Genomic DNA, 17,585 nt, shown 5'->3' with positions numbered 1-17,585 from the left:
TTAAATGCACACTGTACTCTTTCCCCCTGTTGATTCTAAGGGGAATTTTGACTCTTCAAGGAAGGTACAGAAAGACGAGATGGAGAGAGTTGAGATGGGAGAAACCTTAGTGCATGAAAAGTGAGTAAAGGACCCTGGAACTTTAGCACAGATAAGAAGCTCAAAAGATGTAATTCACTGAGTTCATTTCTCAGACGGGAGTCCTGGGACAGAACATATCCCATGGGACTCCAGAGAGCAGATACAGGGTGGGCAACAAATAAAAGTTATGAAACAGAGTTTGTGTTTCATAGGGAAGACAAAGTTGTACAAGTGTTCAATATTAAAAAAATAAATAAATAAATAAAGCTGTCACTTGAGGTAGTGAGACCGCCAGCACAGGAAGCATCCAAGTGAACACTAATGACCTTATATATCGGAACATTAGGAAATGAAAAATACAGTGTATGGTCAATAAATTTAAAAAAAAGAAAAAGAAAACTGGAAGTGGTGGTGGCAAGAAGTGATGAGAAATATGCAGGACTGAGTGGAAGAAGCTAAAAATGTAGCTCACAGGCCAAGCACAGAGAACTCAGTTGGGCATTAATGTTTGGCATTAATTTTCCTACAAGAATGGGGAGCCATGCAGAGGTTTGATATGGAAAGTGACCTGATCATTGATACGCTTTCTGAAGATCACCCCACCAGTTGTGAACAAGGTGGATGGAAGGGACAAGTTTTAAGAAAACCACGCAGCTGTTGCAGTAGCCCAGGTGATGGAGACCTGGATGAAGGCAGAGGCGGCGGGGACAATGAAGAGCAGGAACATGAGGGACACGTGCTCAAGCAGAAGAGACAGGCTGCATCAACCACCCCTCTACACTGGTTCCACTCACTCTCTGCCACCCCTACACCTGCCATCCTGGAAAAGAAACCTGCCTTCCTTGTTTGCAAAAGCACGCTTGGACTGCCGACTGGGCTGCGAAGGTTGCAGTCACCTTGAGTGGATTCCCCACGCAGCTCAGCGAGAAGCAGAGCCTTCCCTCCGCTGCTCTGTCAGCTCCACTTTACATCAAAACTGCTTTATATGTCACCACGTTATTAAAGTTGCGGATTGCAGTGCTGTGTCAGGCGATGTTGTGCTGAAACTGGGTCAGCGAGGGCTGTCTCTCTGGCAAGACGTGGGCTCCTGGTGTCCCCACATGCCAGTCCTGGTGGCAATGGCTTCTTGGCTGCCTCTCCCCAGCCGGCTTTGAGACGAGGACATAATAACTGCACAGCTTGGCCCTTCTATTCAGCAGCTCCAGTGATAAATAATTCCCAACACGAAGATTGAAGGGACTCCTCGGTTCTCACGGTCATCGTTTGTGTTCCCGGGGATGGCGAGGTCCTGCTTTTTCAAGTCTCTTTTGAATCATTCTTTTTCAAGGATAGAATGGCTATAAGAAGGGAAGAATCTGCTGTTTCAAAACCCAGGCATGCATGTTTTGCCTCTGCTGCTCCAGGCAGCTCAGGAACAAAAGGGGAAGAGAGGGCCACAAAGAAACACACAGTAGAAATGGGAGCCCCTCAGGAAGAGACACAAAACTCCATGGTAGAAGGAATTGTCACACAGCATGGGGGACCCAGAAATGAAGATTCGGGGTCAGAAGAAGGAGGGAGTTCCTAATGGCATTGTCAAAAGACAGAGGGAGCTACTTCAATTCAATTTTTCCCAATTCAGTCCGGTGCATATTTATCAAACACAAATTATGTAGCAGTTGTGGGATGAACAACACAGACAGAACAAAGTCCTGTTCTCATGGACTTTGTATTCTAGCAGGGGACAAAGGGAAATACATTATAAATATAGTAAATAATTGTTGCTGTTGTTTAGTCACTAAGTCATGTCCTACTCTGCGACCCCATGGACTGAACATGCCAGACTCCTCTGTCCTTCATGATCTCCCAGTTCAGTTCAGTTCAGTCACTCAGTCATATCCAACTCTTTGCGACCCCATCGGCTGTAGCACGCCAGGCCTCCCTGTCCATCACCAACTCCCAGAGCTTCCTCAAACTCATGTCCATTGAGTCAGTGATGCCCTCCAACCATCTCATCTTCTGTCATCCCCTTCTACTCCTGCCCTCAATATTTCCCAGCATCAGGGTCTTTTCTCATGAGTCAACTCTTCGTATCAGGTGGCCAAAGTATTGGAGCTTCAGTGTCAGCGTCAGTCCTTCTAATGAATTTCCAGGCTTGATTTCCTTTAAGATTGAGTGATTTAATCTCTTTGCAGTCCAAGGGACTCTCAAGAGTCTTCTCCAGCACCAAAATTCAAAAGCATCAGTTCTTTGGCACTCAACCTTCTTTATGGTCAAACTCTCAAAACCATACATGACTATTGGAAAAACTGTATCTCTGACTATATAGACATTTGTTGGCAAAGTGATGTCTCTGCTTTTTAGTACACTGTTTAGGTTTATCATAGCTTTCCTTCCAAGGAGCAAATGTCTCTTAATTTCATGGCTGCAGTCACTGTCTGTAGTGATTTTGGAGTCTAAAAAAATAAAATATAATAAATCGTAAATAATTATCAAAATAATGCTTATTTTAATAATAAATAGTATATTTAAAATAGTAAATAATTATGCAATATAAATTATAGAGTATGTTAGAAGGTTTGAAGTGAAGTGAAAGTGTCACTCAGTCATGTCTGACTCTTTATGACCCTATGGGCTGTAACCTGCCAGGCTCCTCTGCCCGTGGGATTCTCCAGGCAAGAATACTGGAGTGGGTTGCCATTTCCTCCTCCTGGGCATCTTCACAACTCAGGGATCTAACCAGTGTCCCCTGCATTGCAGGCAGATTCTTCACCGTCTGAGCCACCAGGGAAGCATATGTATAAACACAGCAAGACAGAGACAGAGAGGTACAGGGGCAGAGAAGGGGGAAGAGGAATATCAAGGAACAAGGTTTGTAACCTTTAAAAGGGCAACTTTAAAAATAACACTTTAAGATAAGTGTCATTGAGAAGGTGATATTTCAGTGAAGAAATAACGAGGATGAGAGAGCTGGCCAAGGGGAGCATCTGGGGGAGCTGGTTCCACACAGAAGGAAGAACCACCTCAAAAGCCCTCAGGCAGATACAAGACACAGCAGAGAGGACGCTGAGGCTGAAGCCACGTCGGTGACAAGAACAGTAGGAAACGAGGTTAGAAGCAGAGAGAACCTTACAGGTCCATGTCAGGACTTTTTGTCTTTCACCAAGAGTGATATGGAAAGGCATTGGCCAAGAAGACCATGAGCTGTCAGCATAAGGTAGAACATCACCTGGAAAAAATATTCTAGAACAGTATTTCTCAACCAGGAATCATTTTGCCTCCAAGGGGACCCTGGGCAACATCGGGGACATTTTTTGTTGTCACATCCAGGACAAGTCTATTATTGGCATCTAAGCGGATAGAGGTCAGGATGCTCTTAAACATCCTACAGTGCATGGCCAGCACCCCTACAGCAAAGAACTACACAGTACAAATGCCAATAGTGCCAAATTTGAGAAATTCTGCTCTAGAAGGGAGGTAAGATTCAATTGGCTGGCAGGCTCAATGCTCTTTAAGTAAAATGTGCCACCACTTTTAGGAGAACTTAGCAAGGCTGGCTTATCCATTAGACACATTAAGACTAGTGCTTAGGGTCTGGGATAATTTTATAGAGCACCTAAAAATTTTACTTAAAAGAAAAAAAAATGTAATTTATCTTCAATTATATCCGTGTTTGTATCAATACAGGTACAAAATAAGCTTTATTTTTTTTTTAATTGAAGAAGGGACCCTAATATGCCTAGGGCCTTGGAGGTCATAATAGCCTCTTCTGACATTAGAACATCTCTACCTTCCCAAATCTTCCATCTATCTGCTGTGAATCTAGGCTTAAAGAATGCCGTCTTGCTCTGTCTCTTGCCTGCCCAGGTGGTTAGAGTTATAAACATAACTTATCACCAAGTTCAGTTATCTCATGGAATCACAGAACATTGTCAGAGCTAGAAAAGTGTTTAGAACTCATCTGATCTGGCCACCTCATTTTACAAGATAAGGAAATTGAGGCAGACAGGGGAGGTGAACTGATTATAATTACACAGGTAATGTGTACCAGAGTCAGAACCTGGAGGATCACCTTTGGGTTCATATTACCAGTTTCCATTTGAGTCTCACATTTGGTTTACATCAGTTTCCTCAGATTAAAGCTCGTATTCTTCCCTGGGAAACAAGCAAACAAACAAAAATCAAACCCTTAATGCCATTCTTTGTAATTTCTTAACATTTTTCAGTTTTCAAAGCCCTTTAAAATACCATTTCACTTGATCTTTACACTAACTCTGAGAAGCTAGGAGTCGTTTAGAGAGGAGGCAACTGTTATCATGCCTATTTTTGAGATGCAGAAGCTGACTCTCAAGAGTGCATGGGACAGGTCCTGGGTCAGACAGCTCACAGGGCTGGGACCACAAAGGGTGGAGCTTAAATTCAAAGCTCTTGACTTCTCTTTCAGGACTGTCTTCTGAGTCATCAGTTCTTGTTTTTGTTTTTTTAATTTTTTGATAGGTCACATGGGTGACTACATCTTACCTGGTATTCTGTAAACACTTATTAAATGAAAAGCTGATCTGTTCTGTTTCATAGCTGAAATCATGCTTCCAGAAACATAACCCATGTAGTGAATGTTTGATACATCATAGAAAGATAATGGTCTTATTCATAAAAGCATCAGCAGAGAATAGGAGGGGAGCTTCCCAGGTGACTCAGAGGTAAAGAACCCAGCTTCCAAGGCAGGAGGCATGGGTTTGATCACTGGGTTGGGGAGATCCCCTGGAGGAGGGAATGGCAAACCCACTCCAGTTTTCATGGAAAATTCCATGAACGGAGGAGGCTGGTGGGCTGCAGTCCCTGAGGTTGCAAAGAGTCAGACACCAACTGAGCACAGGCAAATAGAATGGAGCATGAGTAGCATTGTAATTTTAGTTCACTTTCATTTAAATAAATCCCATTACAGTTTAGTATTTTTCCCCTGTGTCATTTTCATAAGTATAAGTATGAAAAAATAAGTACAAGTATAAGGAAATAAAATGAAAGATGATAAGGTGTCAAAACTCCAAATTGTCTGGGAATTACTACTTCAAAGAGCCAAATAAACCAGATTACTCTGCTGACTTGTTTGTCTTCCTACTCTGAATTGCTCTTATCTTCTAGGCTGGGGCTGTTTAACCCTATTTCCAGGCTACAACCTACTGCACACTTGGGAACAAGTCTTGTGCCTGGCCTAGAGACGAGAAAGGATACAGTCAGCAGCTCGGGGTCTTAGTAGTAAGGCGGTCAGCCTGTTGAGCAGTTTGACCTGGTCCTACACACTGGAGTTGAAGCCTTTGTGTCCTTTGTGTATAACCCTGCCTTACAGCCAATTCTAGACACTGGGTCTTTGCCTTCATTCATGCATTCATCACAAATGTAGAGTGAACACCTAACATCTGTCCATATCCTTCCTCCCAGTTATTTACAAATATATATTGAGCACCTACTATTTAAGCATAGTGTCTGGTGGCTCAGACAGTAAAGAATTGGCCTGCAATGCAGGAGACCCACGTTCGATCTCTGGGTCAAGAAGATACCCTGGAGAAGGAAATGGCTACCCATTACAGTATTCTTACCTGGAGAATCTCATGGACAGAAGAGCCTGGCAGGCTACCATCCATGGGGTCTCATAGAGTCAGACATGACTGAGTGACTAACACTTTCACTTTTTCATTTCTGGTGCTGAGAAACCAAGAAAAAAAAGGCATAGTCTAGCTTTCTAGAAATTCAAAGTCTAGAAAAATGTGTAAGAAATATACCTATAAATAAACTGACAGCTACAAAATAAGGTAATTAGAACTACAAACAGCATGGACAGAGTCCTCTGAGAATAGACGGTGGGGAATGACTGGGTCTATATAGAGCAAGGGGGTAATTGGAGAAGGCTTTGCAAAAGATGCAAGGAAAAGAAAAAAAGATTCATGGAAGACACTTTTTGGAGTGAAGTGAAAGAACATTTCAGGTGGAAGGAACAGTAAAAGCCAAATCTGACATACATAAGAGGCCATGTCACTTCTGAGAAAGGTAGAAGTATTCTAATAGCAATGAATCCCAGGACTGAATGTTTATTATGGTAAAGACAATGGGTTGAGTATTTTATACACATGATTTTATTGAATCCTTCCTTTAATTTTGAGATTTACCTGCTTCATAGCTGAAGAGGTGCTTGTCAACGTGAGCAAGTGGGTGACCTGAGACTGCATAGCTTTTAAGAGGAACCAGTAATTGAGTGTTGATATGTCCGTCTCCAAAGCTTCATTCTTAGACCCTGCACTGTGCTGCTCCCCATTTTATTGATGGGGAGAATGGGCCCTAGGGAGGTGAATGTCTTTTCTCAGAATCACAATGGCTATGACAAATTGAATTTACAATTAGGTCCAGGTTTACATTCTTTCCGCGACCCTAAACTGTCGTTCTGTGCAGGAATTTATTAAAGATATCTCATTATAGAAAGAGAAGTATTTCTCCCCACAAGTGAGAGATGGGAACCCAGCTACTCTGCCCCCAAAACAAGTGTTACCCTTATGGCACAAACAGATATATCAATGCAAATCACCCCAAGTCCATTGCTCTGTGTAAAGGGAAACTACCCACCTAGAAGAGTTTCAGGAAAAAATGAAAGGCAAATAATATGCTAATAGAACAAGAACTGGAAGGTCTTTGCGGAAGAAATGGGAAAGGTAAAGACAATGGATTTCAAGCTGAGGTGGTGGAAGCCCTTGAGACTTGACGGAAATGTAGGCAGGAGCCAGGGAGGCACAGGAGACAAAACACGAAGTGCAGCCGGGGCCGCTCCCGTGGGGAGAAGCAAACAGAACGTGCATCGCCGGAGAAGAGGGTTAGGACGGGGTTTTGGGAGAAATGAATGGAGAAAAAGCGGAAAGTTGAGACCAAGAATCCCACGGTGATGGAGTGCACATCCCAGTAAGAGAGGAAATGCATGGCTTGAGGGAGTAACAGCCCGAGGAAAAAAAGGAGGAACACAAAGGGGAAAAGCCAAGAGGCTTAGAAAGGAAACCTTGACGGATAAAAATAGGCTTGTATAGATACAGAGAAGTCACAACTCAGAGTAGGGGGCATGCAATACAAACAGGAAACAAAGGACGTGGGTGCCAAGTAAGGAGCAGTGGAGATAAATTGAGCACAATAAAGGAGGCAGTGTGGATTGAGAAAATAGAAATGATCATGAAAGGAGCAAGAGACGGTAGCTAACATTTATTGATCATTTGTAATGTGCCCAAGATTATACATATGGTCTATTATTTAATTCTCCTAACAGCCCTGTGTTGTCAGCACGTGTCTTGGCTGAGATCACACCTCTATTAGTACTACTGGTAGGACAAGAATTATAGAATTGTGGTGCGTGTATGTCCAGAAACGCCCTTTCTCCCATATTTCAACCTGCCTCCATCAGGATTGTTGCGTTAAAAACTGGTCAGTGGAGAAGAGCATCGCAAGCTTGGAAATTCTAGTTCACATAGTCTTTGAAGTTAAAATACAACCAATGGTAATGTTAAGCTATGTCAAATGATTTACATACTCCCTGGAACACTGAGATCACTCCATAAATATTGGTTTCTGTGATTTTACTTGTGCTTCTCAGGTGATACTAGTGGTGAAGAGCCCACCTGCCAATGCAGGAGACATAAGAGATGTGGGTTCAATCCCTGGATTGGAAAGATCCCTTGCAGGAAGGCATGGCAACCCACTCCAGTATTCTTGCCTGGAGAATCCCATGGACAGAGGAGTCTGGTGGGCTACAGTCCATGGGGTCACAAAGAGTCAGACAAGACTGAAGCAATGTAGCGCACACACATGATTTTACTCAGCCACAATTGGACCTGGCAAATTGGTGTGATTTGTGTGTGTGCAAGTATAGATAAGTACTTTAAAGTGTATAGAGAAAGTGTTATCATTTCTGATCATTTGACTACTGAGAGCTGATTGTAAGCATCTCTTCTCAATTGCATGCTTAGTGACTTCATATTAGTATCTTGAAAACAGCCATGGTGGAAATATTTACACCACAGAAATTGGCAATCACAGCATCAAGGCTTTCTCTTCCTCACCCCTGTCTCCAGAGAGCTGGTGGTTAAACTTTCATCAGCACACCAATGAATATTCTCCACCTGGGTGGGAAGAGGTATGATCTCAATTCTTTGTGACCCCATGAATTGCAGCACGCCAGGCTCGAATCCTTCACTGTTTCCTGGAGTTGCTCAAACTCATGTCCATTGAGTCGGTGATGCCATCCAACCATCTCATCCTCTGTCTCCTCCTTCTCCTCCTGCCCTCAGTCTTTTTCGGCATCAGGGCCTTTTCCAATGAATTGGCTAAGTGACATGCTAAGTCACTTCCGTCGTGTCTGATTCTGCAACCCCATGGATTGTCAACTTCCAGGCTCCTCTGTCCATGGGATTCTCCAGACAAGAATACTGGAGTGGTTACCCCTGCCCTCCTCCAGCTGATGTTCCCAACCCAGGGACTGAACCCTTGTCTCTTATGTCTCCTGCACTGGAGGCAGGTTCTTTACCCCTAGCGCCAGCTGTTGTTGCTGTTCAGTCACTCAGTCATGTCTGACTCTTTGCAACCCCATGGACTGCAGCACACCAGGCTTCCCTGTCCTTCACCATCTCCCCGAGCTTGCTCAAACTCATGTCCATTGAGTCAGTGATACCATCCAACCATCTCGTCCTCTGCCGTCCTCTTCTCTTCCTGCCTTCAATCTTTCCCAGCATCAGGGTCTTTTCTAAAGAGTTGGCTCTTCACATCAGGTGGCCAAATTATTGGAGCTTCAGCATCAGTCCTTCCAATGAATATTCAGGATTGGTTTCCTGTAGGATTGACTTGTTTGGTCTCCTTGCAGTCCAAGGGACTCTCAAGAGTCTTCTCCAGCACCACATTTCGAAAGCATCAATTCTTCGGCACTCAGCCTTCTTCATGGTCCAACTCTCACATCTATACATGACAATTGGAAAAACCATAGCTTTGACTAGATGAACATTTGTTGGCAAAGTAATGTCTCTGCTTTTTGATATGCTGTCTAGGTTAGTCATAGCTTTTCTTCCAAGGAGAATGTGTCTTTTAATTTCATATCTGCAGTCACCAACTGGAGTGATTTTGGAGCCCGAGAATAAATAATGTCTGTCACTATTTCTATTGTTTCCCAATCTGTGTGTCATGAAGTGATGGGACCAGATGCCATGATTTATTGAATGTTGAGTTTTAAGCCAGCTTTTCACTCTCCTCTTTTACTTTCATCAAGAGATTCTTTATTTCCTCTTTGATTTCTTACATAAGGGTGGTGTCATTTGTTTATCTGAGGTTATTGATATTTCTCCCAGCAATCTTTATTTCAGCTTGTGATTCATCCAGCCTGGCATTTCGCATGATGTAGTCTGCATATAAGTTAAATAAGCAGGGTGACAATAAACAGCCTGCTGTACTCCTGTCCCAATTTGGAACCAGTCTGTTTTTCCATGTCCGGTTCTAACTGTTGCTTCTTGACCCACATATGTGTTTCTTAGGAGGCAAGTAAGGTGGTCTGATATTCCCATATCTTTAAGAATTTTCCACAGTTTGTTGTGATCCACACAGTCTTTGGCATAGTTAATAAAGCAAAATTAGATATGTGGCTGCTGCTGAGTTCTCCAACTTTGCTGGCAAATTGAGTGCAGCACTTTAACAGCATCATCTTTTAGGATTTGAAATAGGTCAGCTGGAATTCCATCACCTCCACTAGCTTTGTTTGTAGTGATGCTTTGTAGCACCACCTGGGAAGCCCTTTAATGAATGTGCCTTTCCCCAAATCACATACACACAAATATACTTGTAGAAACAAGGCGATTTTCTTGAAATAGTAAAATAAAATTTGGAGGAAGATTTTGACTGTCTTAGGAAAAGTAAGACATTGGGAAGTGGCTAGGTATGACATATGAAGTTGCATTTTAAAACTGGAATTGGACAACTGATATTCAGACATATATTAAAATTCTGCAGCACAGTAGTAGTATTTATGATACTACTTTCTGGAACAAATGCCTCAGGCTTTAAATTCTGGCTTGACCACTTACTAGCCATGGGATCCTAGGCCAGTTAATTAACTTCTGTGTTGCAGTTTCATCTATAAAATGAGGATAATGATAATGCTTCTTGGAGGAAGTCAGTAGGCCTCTGAGAAGCAACACAGGTCAAGTAATTCACACAGCGCCTGGGCTGTGGAGATCACTCACTAAATGCTGGCTTCTAGGATGATACCAAAACAGAAACTGGGCCTGGAGAATTGGTACAATGTATGAGCAAGCGAAAAATAGGCACTGTAAGAGTTAGAGAAAATGACACTTTTTGTTCCTGATTATTCTAGGGTAATAACTAAATTTTGCGCTTCTCTGGTGGCTCAGATGGTAAAGAATCCACTTTCTATGACGGTGACCTGGGTTTGATCCCTGGGTTAGGAAGATCCCCTGGAAGAGAGCAGGCCAATCCACTCCAGTATTCTTGCCTGGAGAATCCCCATGGACAGAGAAGCTTGGCAGGCTACAGTCCATGGGGTCACAGAGTCGGACACAACTGAGCAACTAAGCACAGAACAGCATGATAACTAAATTTTATCCTTCAAATGTGGGAATAGTTGACCCCAACATATAGGAGATGCTTCAGTTCCTCTTAGAGGAGGAGGAGACTGAAAATGTGCTATGAAGTTCTCAGTTTCTTTTCTGTGTTGTGAGGTGGATGGATGGGTTCTATCAGTACTTCTCTAATCTGATTGATTATCAGAATCACCCTACGTGCTGAGTGCTCAGTTGCTAAGTCGTGTCCGACTCTTTGTGACCCCGTGGACTGTAGCCCTACAGGCTCCTCTGTCCATGGGATTCTCCAGGCAAGAATACCGGAGTGGGTTGCCATTGCCTTCTCCGCAGGATGTTCCCGCCCCAGGGATTGAACCCTCGTCTCTTATGTCTCCTGCATCGGCAGGCAGGTCCTTTACCCCTCGTGCCACCTGTAGTTGTGGTGCTGGGGGTAAAGAACCCACACCTCTTGCATCTTCTTCACTTATAGGCGGATTGTTTACTACTGTGCACCTTGGAAGCCATATCCTCACCTCACACAGAAACACTGAGCTTAAGGAAGACAAGGTGACTGTCTCAAGGTCACGTAGGCATGTAGTGGTGAAGTTCACACCCAGGCTGGCCTGTCTCTAAATCTCAGGAGCCTTGAACCATATGATGGAAATCCAAAGAAAAAGGTGACAAAGCAGTCATTTGCAGAGGAAGACCATGTAGATTAAAAAAGGAGGGAGGAAGAAAAAAAAGAAACAGAAACACACACGCATACACAGAGGAGCCTGTGCTGCTGCTAAGTCGCTTCAGTCGTGTCCGACTCTGTGTGACCCCATAGACGGCAGCCCACCAGGCTCCCCCATCCCTGGGATTCTCCAGGCAAAAACACTGGAGTGGGTTGCCATTTCCTTCTCCAATGGATGAAAGTGAAAAGTGAAAGTGAAGTCGCTCAGTCATGTCCGACTCCTAGAGACCCCATGGACTGCAGCCTACCAGGCTCCTCCGTCCATGGGATTTTCCAGGCAAGAGTACTGGAGTAGGGTGCCACTGCCTTCTCCTAGAGGAGCCTGTACCAGTGCTTATTACAGTCCAAGCAGGCCTCTCCCACTGTCCTCTGGCTAATATATTCTGCAGTGAGTTTCAGGGATCTGGGAGAGAATGACATGTCAGCTCATAGGAAGTAAATGATAGTGTGGGGATTACCCATAATCCTACCTTCCTCTTTCCAACCCTCCAAGGGACTAAGAGGCCTATATATATGTTTTCTTTTTTCTGAAAAGTTTCTTTCCTTTCGTACCCACTGACCTAGATTGTGTCTCTGTTCCCTCTAGTGTTTGGCCAAATGCAACGGGAGACATGACAAGACTGAGCCTTTGCAATGGGATACAAAAATAATAATAAAAATGAAGTTGGGCATGTTACATTTACATTCAGAAAGGCCTCCCATCTCTTCCACTCACGGCCTTTGCTCAAATTAAATTACCGTCTGCCTGTTGTCACCATTGCTCTCTGTGTATCTAGCTCTCAGCTGCTGAGCTGAGTGAGTAGGGCCCACATTGTCAGGTCAGACCGCAGGAGACATCACTGCTGCTGCCTTCTCCCCGAAAGAACAGACTATGTTTCTGGCCCCGACGGTTCCCCTCTGTGCTTTGTGAGATGGAGCTCAAAGGGGCCGAGGATTCTGTGGCTCCTGAACTTTTTGTTTCTTCTGTAACACGATCAGGAGTGTCTTTGACATGTGTCAGAGCAGTTGAGGTTAGGACCTTCATGTTCTTTGGACTTGTCTTTGGCTTCCATCTTTTTCCTTTCAGCCCATCTGCCACACCATCCCCTGAGTTGACAGAACAGGAATGAGGGACTAACACTATCACTTTCACTTTTATCACATACTGAAGACTTGTATGTGATGACGTGCTAATCACTTTCTCTTCGTTATAGCCATTTATTTTATCCCATTGTAATTCTCTGAGGCAAGTAGCTTCATTATCCTCATTTCCCAAGCAATATGGTGAAACTTAGGAACAGAGGAGTTCAGTATCCTGCACCAGGTCACACAGCTTTTATGTGGTGGATTAGGTCTGTCTGTCACCAAACTACCCACTTTTTTTTTTTCTCTGCCGTGATTTTATTTGCAAATGTATTGGATCTATAGATTGATATGGGGAGAATTGACATCTTAAAAACACTGGATCTTTTTTTTTTAATTGGGATATAATTCCTTTACAATGTTCTGTTATTTTCTGCTGTACAGCAAAGTGAATCAGCTATGCGTATATATACATCCACTCTTTTTTGGATTTCCTTCCCATTTAGGTCGTTATAGAAGCATTAAGTAGAATTTCCTGTGCTATATAGGAGGCCAAACCACCCACTCTTAATCACTAATCTTTGCATTATCATACTACTTTGTATATCTTACTACAGTATAACCCACAAGTTCACAACTGTCTCTCTCTCAACTAAATCAGCACTCGAACAGATTGGGAATAGTGCTTCTGTTCATTGTTCTCAGCCCTAGCTGTTAACAGACATGGCATATATCCAGAAAATTATTTCTAAACTGAATTCTATTCTATCCTATCTCCTACTGGTAGATAGAGGCATGGTAAGAACTACACTCTAGATCCAGACTAGTTCAAATTGCTTTTCTGTGATCTCTGGATTTGTAATGATCTAGGGCAGAGTTGTTAGATGCTCCGTGCCTTAGTTTCCTATCTGTGTAATGCGACTTGAGTGCGAAGTAAATGAGTAAATTCACTTCAAGCTGTTAAAGAATGCCAGGCATAGAGGACGTTCTCCACAAAGGTAAGCCCGAGTTCTCAGTTGGCCGCCTGATGACCCACAGCACTCTGCGGGCACCTTTAGGAATACACCCATCAGGCTGTGCTTCCCCATCTACTCTGCTAGACCTTGGCCCTCCTGGCTGTGGGTGTCATACTTTGTTTGGGTTTTTATATCATTCCCCTTCAGGGCCTAGCAGGTAGTGTGAGTTCGGTAAAGGTTTTTGAATGAGTAAGCACAGAATTGTGGAATTATGTCATTCTGCCATCCCTGCTATGGGGGCCAAGAAGGCTACCTGGCAAAGATTCTCAGGAGCCTTCTCCAGTATTCACACCTGTAAGAACTACATTCAGCGGTGTGCCAATGCCCCATTCAGTGTTCGCTCAACAGCTAGTTACTGAAACTGACCACGTGGGCGACTGCAGGAACCACCTGCTGGGCACTGCTGAGTGCATAACATACATCAGCCCATTGCATGTGAACACGTTATGGTAAGTACCCCAGTCTACTGGAGAGAAACTGGTGAGCAACACAGACAAATAACATTCTTCACGGAGGTGGCAGAGGAGAGAACCTCTGCATGCCATTGTTCAGCATCTCCTACCTCCTGGAGACCTCGATCAGTGTCTTGGAGAAGGCCAAACAGGCAAACCAGAAAAAGGTTCTGCACAAGGCTTCTCCCAGAATGGTGTCTGTGCCCCCGAAAAAGTCTTTCTGTGCCAGGCCAGCCAGGAGATCCTGTTGAGCAAAGGGCAGGGTCTGGCTCCAACTGCCCTTCTGGACAAGACTTTATTTCACACCCCAGTGCCTGTAAAGCACCAACTCTCAGTATTTTCTTCCGTATCACAGGTGAAAATGATGGACAAAGTCTTATGCATAGGGAAGTGGATTTGGGCTCAATTTAAATATTTCTATTTATATATCTGTCAACAGAGTTGTCAAACAATGAAATGAGACACTTGGGGGAATGATCAACCCCATCATTGCAGTTTTGAACATAATCTGAGCAATCATGAATAATAGATATTTGAGAACTGGATTTGAGAGCCCAGTCTTGGGGATCAGGCACACGTGATCCCAGCCTTACCATTTACTAGCTGTAATTCACGAGCTACATGACTTGGAAGAATCAGTTTCGCCTCCCTAAACCTCAGTTTCCTCTCTGCACAATGAGGATGATGAAGCCACCTAACTCAGAGGGTCGTTGGGAACAACGAATAAATGTCATGATGCGTGTAAAACACCCAGCATAGTCCCTGGCACGTGGTAACTATTCAATCCCTGCTTTGTTAGTCTAAATGGAATTAATTTTTTTAAAAAATTAGTGTGGTTCTAACAGGGACCTACTGTATAGCACAGGGAACTCTCCTTAGTGTTATGTGGCAGCCTGGATGGGAGGGGATTTTGAGGGAGAATGGATACATGTATACGTATGACTGAGTCTCTTTGCTGTCCACTATCACAGCATTGTTAACTGGCTACGCATGCTAAGTCACTTCAGACACATCTTACTCTTTGCGACCCTGCGGACTACAGCCCTCCAGGCTCTCTGTCCATGGGATCCTCCAGACAAGAATACTGGAGTGGGTTGCCATGACCCCGTCCAGGGGATCTTCCCAACCTAGGGATCGAACCCACATCTCTTACATCTCTTGCATTGGCTGGTGGGTTCTTTACTACTAGCACCACCTGGGAAGCTCCTACTCCAATACAAAATTAGAAAAAAAAAAAAATTTAATAAAATGGAGAGAAAAAATTAGTGTGCTTTTTATTCTTATTTTAGGGTAGTAGAAGGAATTTCTGCACTAAATAGATTGTTCAACAAAAGTTTTAGAGCAGAGAAGAAAGAGAGAGAGGAAATAAAGAGGAGAGAAGGAAGGAAGAAAAAAAAATAAAGCTAAAACTTTTAACAAGACCCCCAAACATAAAACAGATTGAAGTAGAATCATCTCAGTTAATCTGCCCTCACACATTTCCTCAGGCCTCTCCCCCCACCTCTGTCCTTTTGAATGATCATCAGTAGTGGCCGCATTCCTATCATTTCACGACTGCTACCGCCCCCACAGCAGTGGTGTCTCCTTCATGCACAGTCAACACAGGGCCCTGGGGTCAGGCAGCTCTGATTTAAATCTAGGCCACGCCTCTCACTGTTCCTGTGACATGAGAACCGGAGGCCACAGAGAGAGAGAGACGGGAGAGCCCCTGCCCGAGTCTGCCGAACTAAAGATGTGCCCTGGCACACAGAAGGGCTCTTTGGAAGATGTATTTTTCTGGTGTTTCACAGTCTGTCTCTGTGAAACACCCCACTGGCATCTCCTCTAGGGCAAGGGACAGCTGTCTCTTCTCTTTGTACCTTTCCACCCTCCGCTATAACACTTTGCATTCAATGAATGTTTTTCTGGTTGCTGGCCCTAGAGCTGCTCATTTCTAGGTGATGGGCTTCTTTTCAACTGGAGTGTCTCCCAGAGAAGCAAAACTGCCTCGTCATGAATCTTTGACTCTTCATCATAAAAATAGGGGAAGGAAAGATTACATAACCGTGTTATACAATTGAAAACAATTTTACAGCCAGTGACACACTCCCTTTACAACGGTGACTCGCCCAATGTCGAAACATTCCAGAATGTCTTCTTGTTTCTTGAAACAGAGGGTGGGGTCACGCCAATTCCCGGAAAGTACTTAAAGCAAGCCAAAGAACAGGTCACATTACCTCGAGTCTAAATTTTAACTTCACAGTGTCACACAGCAAGTTTATAGCAACATCAGGAGGAGAACCTGGGCCTTCTAAACTCCAGAAACCACAATCAAGTGAATTTATCGCTAAATTATTGGGGCTTTTGATCTGTTTGTATTCTCCCTGTCTCTTAACAAAAGCAGACACCAAACTTGGTATTTTTGAGTGATTGTTAAATTCCTTGCTCTTTGCTTGTATTAATCATTTAATACATTATCCTTAACTGAGAGATGAGCCAACTGAAACTAATCATTAATAACTTTGCCAGAGTCTGCTGATGCTGATTAACTCTGGGTGTCTACACAATGAACTAGTCCTGCTATTTTCTTTCCCCCACTTTGCGCTATAGCTGTGTTCTTCTACCTGCTGTTTCCAAGATTTAAGCTTTGCTTTCATGCTTTTCTCTTGTCTAAGAATTCCCCTATGTCATCTTCACCAGAGCTATTCTTTTAAAATGTCTAGCTCAAACAGCACCTCTTCTGTAAAGCCTTCCTTGACTGCTTCTAAGTAGAACAACTCGGTTCCAATGTTGGCATAACTCTGTGTGTGTGTGAATTATCTATTGCTATTAATACATCTCCCTCACCAAACTGAATCTGAACTCCGCAATGTTGGGAGCGTGTCTTTGTGGTTTATTCCTATACCCTTATGCGTCTTGCAGTGTGCTAACAATCATGTAGCTTCTCCATAAGTGTTAGATGGAAGGATGAGTAAAAAAGAAAACTTTCAAGGAGAAAAAGGAGAGCAAGAGCTTTACTTCAATTAATTAAACTGCCAACAAATCTGAGAGGCAGGTATTACTATCCTCATTTTCCTGCTGAGGCAGGCAAGACAGATACCATAACAGCATCAGAGCAGAGATCTGTCTGATTCCCAAGCTGGCATTCCCTTCTTTCTCTTAGAAGAAGAAAAGGCACATTCTTTGGGAAATGTAGTTGGTGTTATCACGTGCAGAAGCGGTTAATGGAGATCAGAGAAAGAAAGGAAGGAAAAGAACAAAGGAAGAAAGCACATCAAAAACGAAGGAAGGTGGAATCTTGTCAGTTGAAGGCAGAGAGGAGACATATTTCCCAGGTAGAAACCAGCTTAGCACCCAATAAGAAGGTGCAAAGCAAGAAAGATTGTGGTGACATTTAGACAGGCTAGAATGACACCAGAATTGAACCCCAGATAATTGGACATGTTTTCTTCAAAACTGTTTTGAGAGCCAGAAAGAGTGAAGGGCAAAGACAGGGGCCTGCATCAGGCAAATGAAAAAGAATGATTTAAAGGTGGATGTCGTGGCTCAGGAAGGGGATGGCTTGACCTCGCTGCTTGAGAAGGGAAGTGCCTGGGAAGTCTGGCTGCCTGACTACTGAATACATCTTCAGTGGCTGTTTGCGGTGGCATATGGCTGAGGGATGATGGCAGCCCCACAGTGATAGAAGGAT

The 17,585-nt window shown here is 43.6% G+C and overlaps 1 protein-coding gene across 6 annotated transcripts in view; it reads left to right on the top strand.

The window, feature by feature from the left end:
• The window catches only part of LOC145540833 (uncharacterized), a 355,745-nt gene that overhangs the window by 271,143 nt on the left and 67,017 nt on the right, over positions 1–17,585 (top strand). The gene's annotated exons all lie outside the window — the stretch shown is intronic.

This window comes from Giraffa tippelskirchi, chromosome 1 (genome assembly GCF_054371585.1).
Source record: "Giraffa tippelskirchi isolate mGirTip1 chromosome 1, T2T-mGirTip1v1.2.pri, whole genome shotgun sequence".
Classification (NCBI taxonomy): domain Eukaryota; kingdom Metazoa; phylum Chordata; class Mammalia; order Artiodactyla; family Giraffidae; genus Giraffa; species Giraffa tippelskirchi.
Note: the sequence above shows the minus strand (reverse complement) of the source record. Positions and strands in the feature narration are given on the sequence as shown.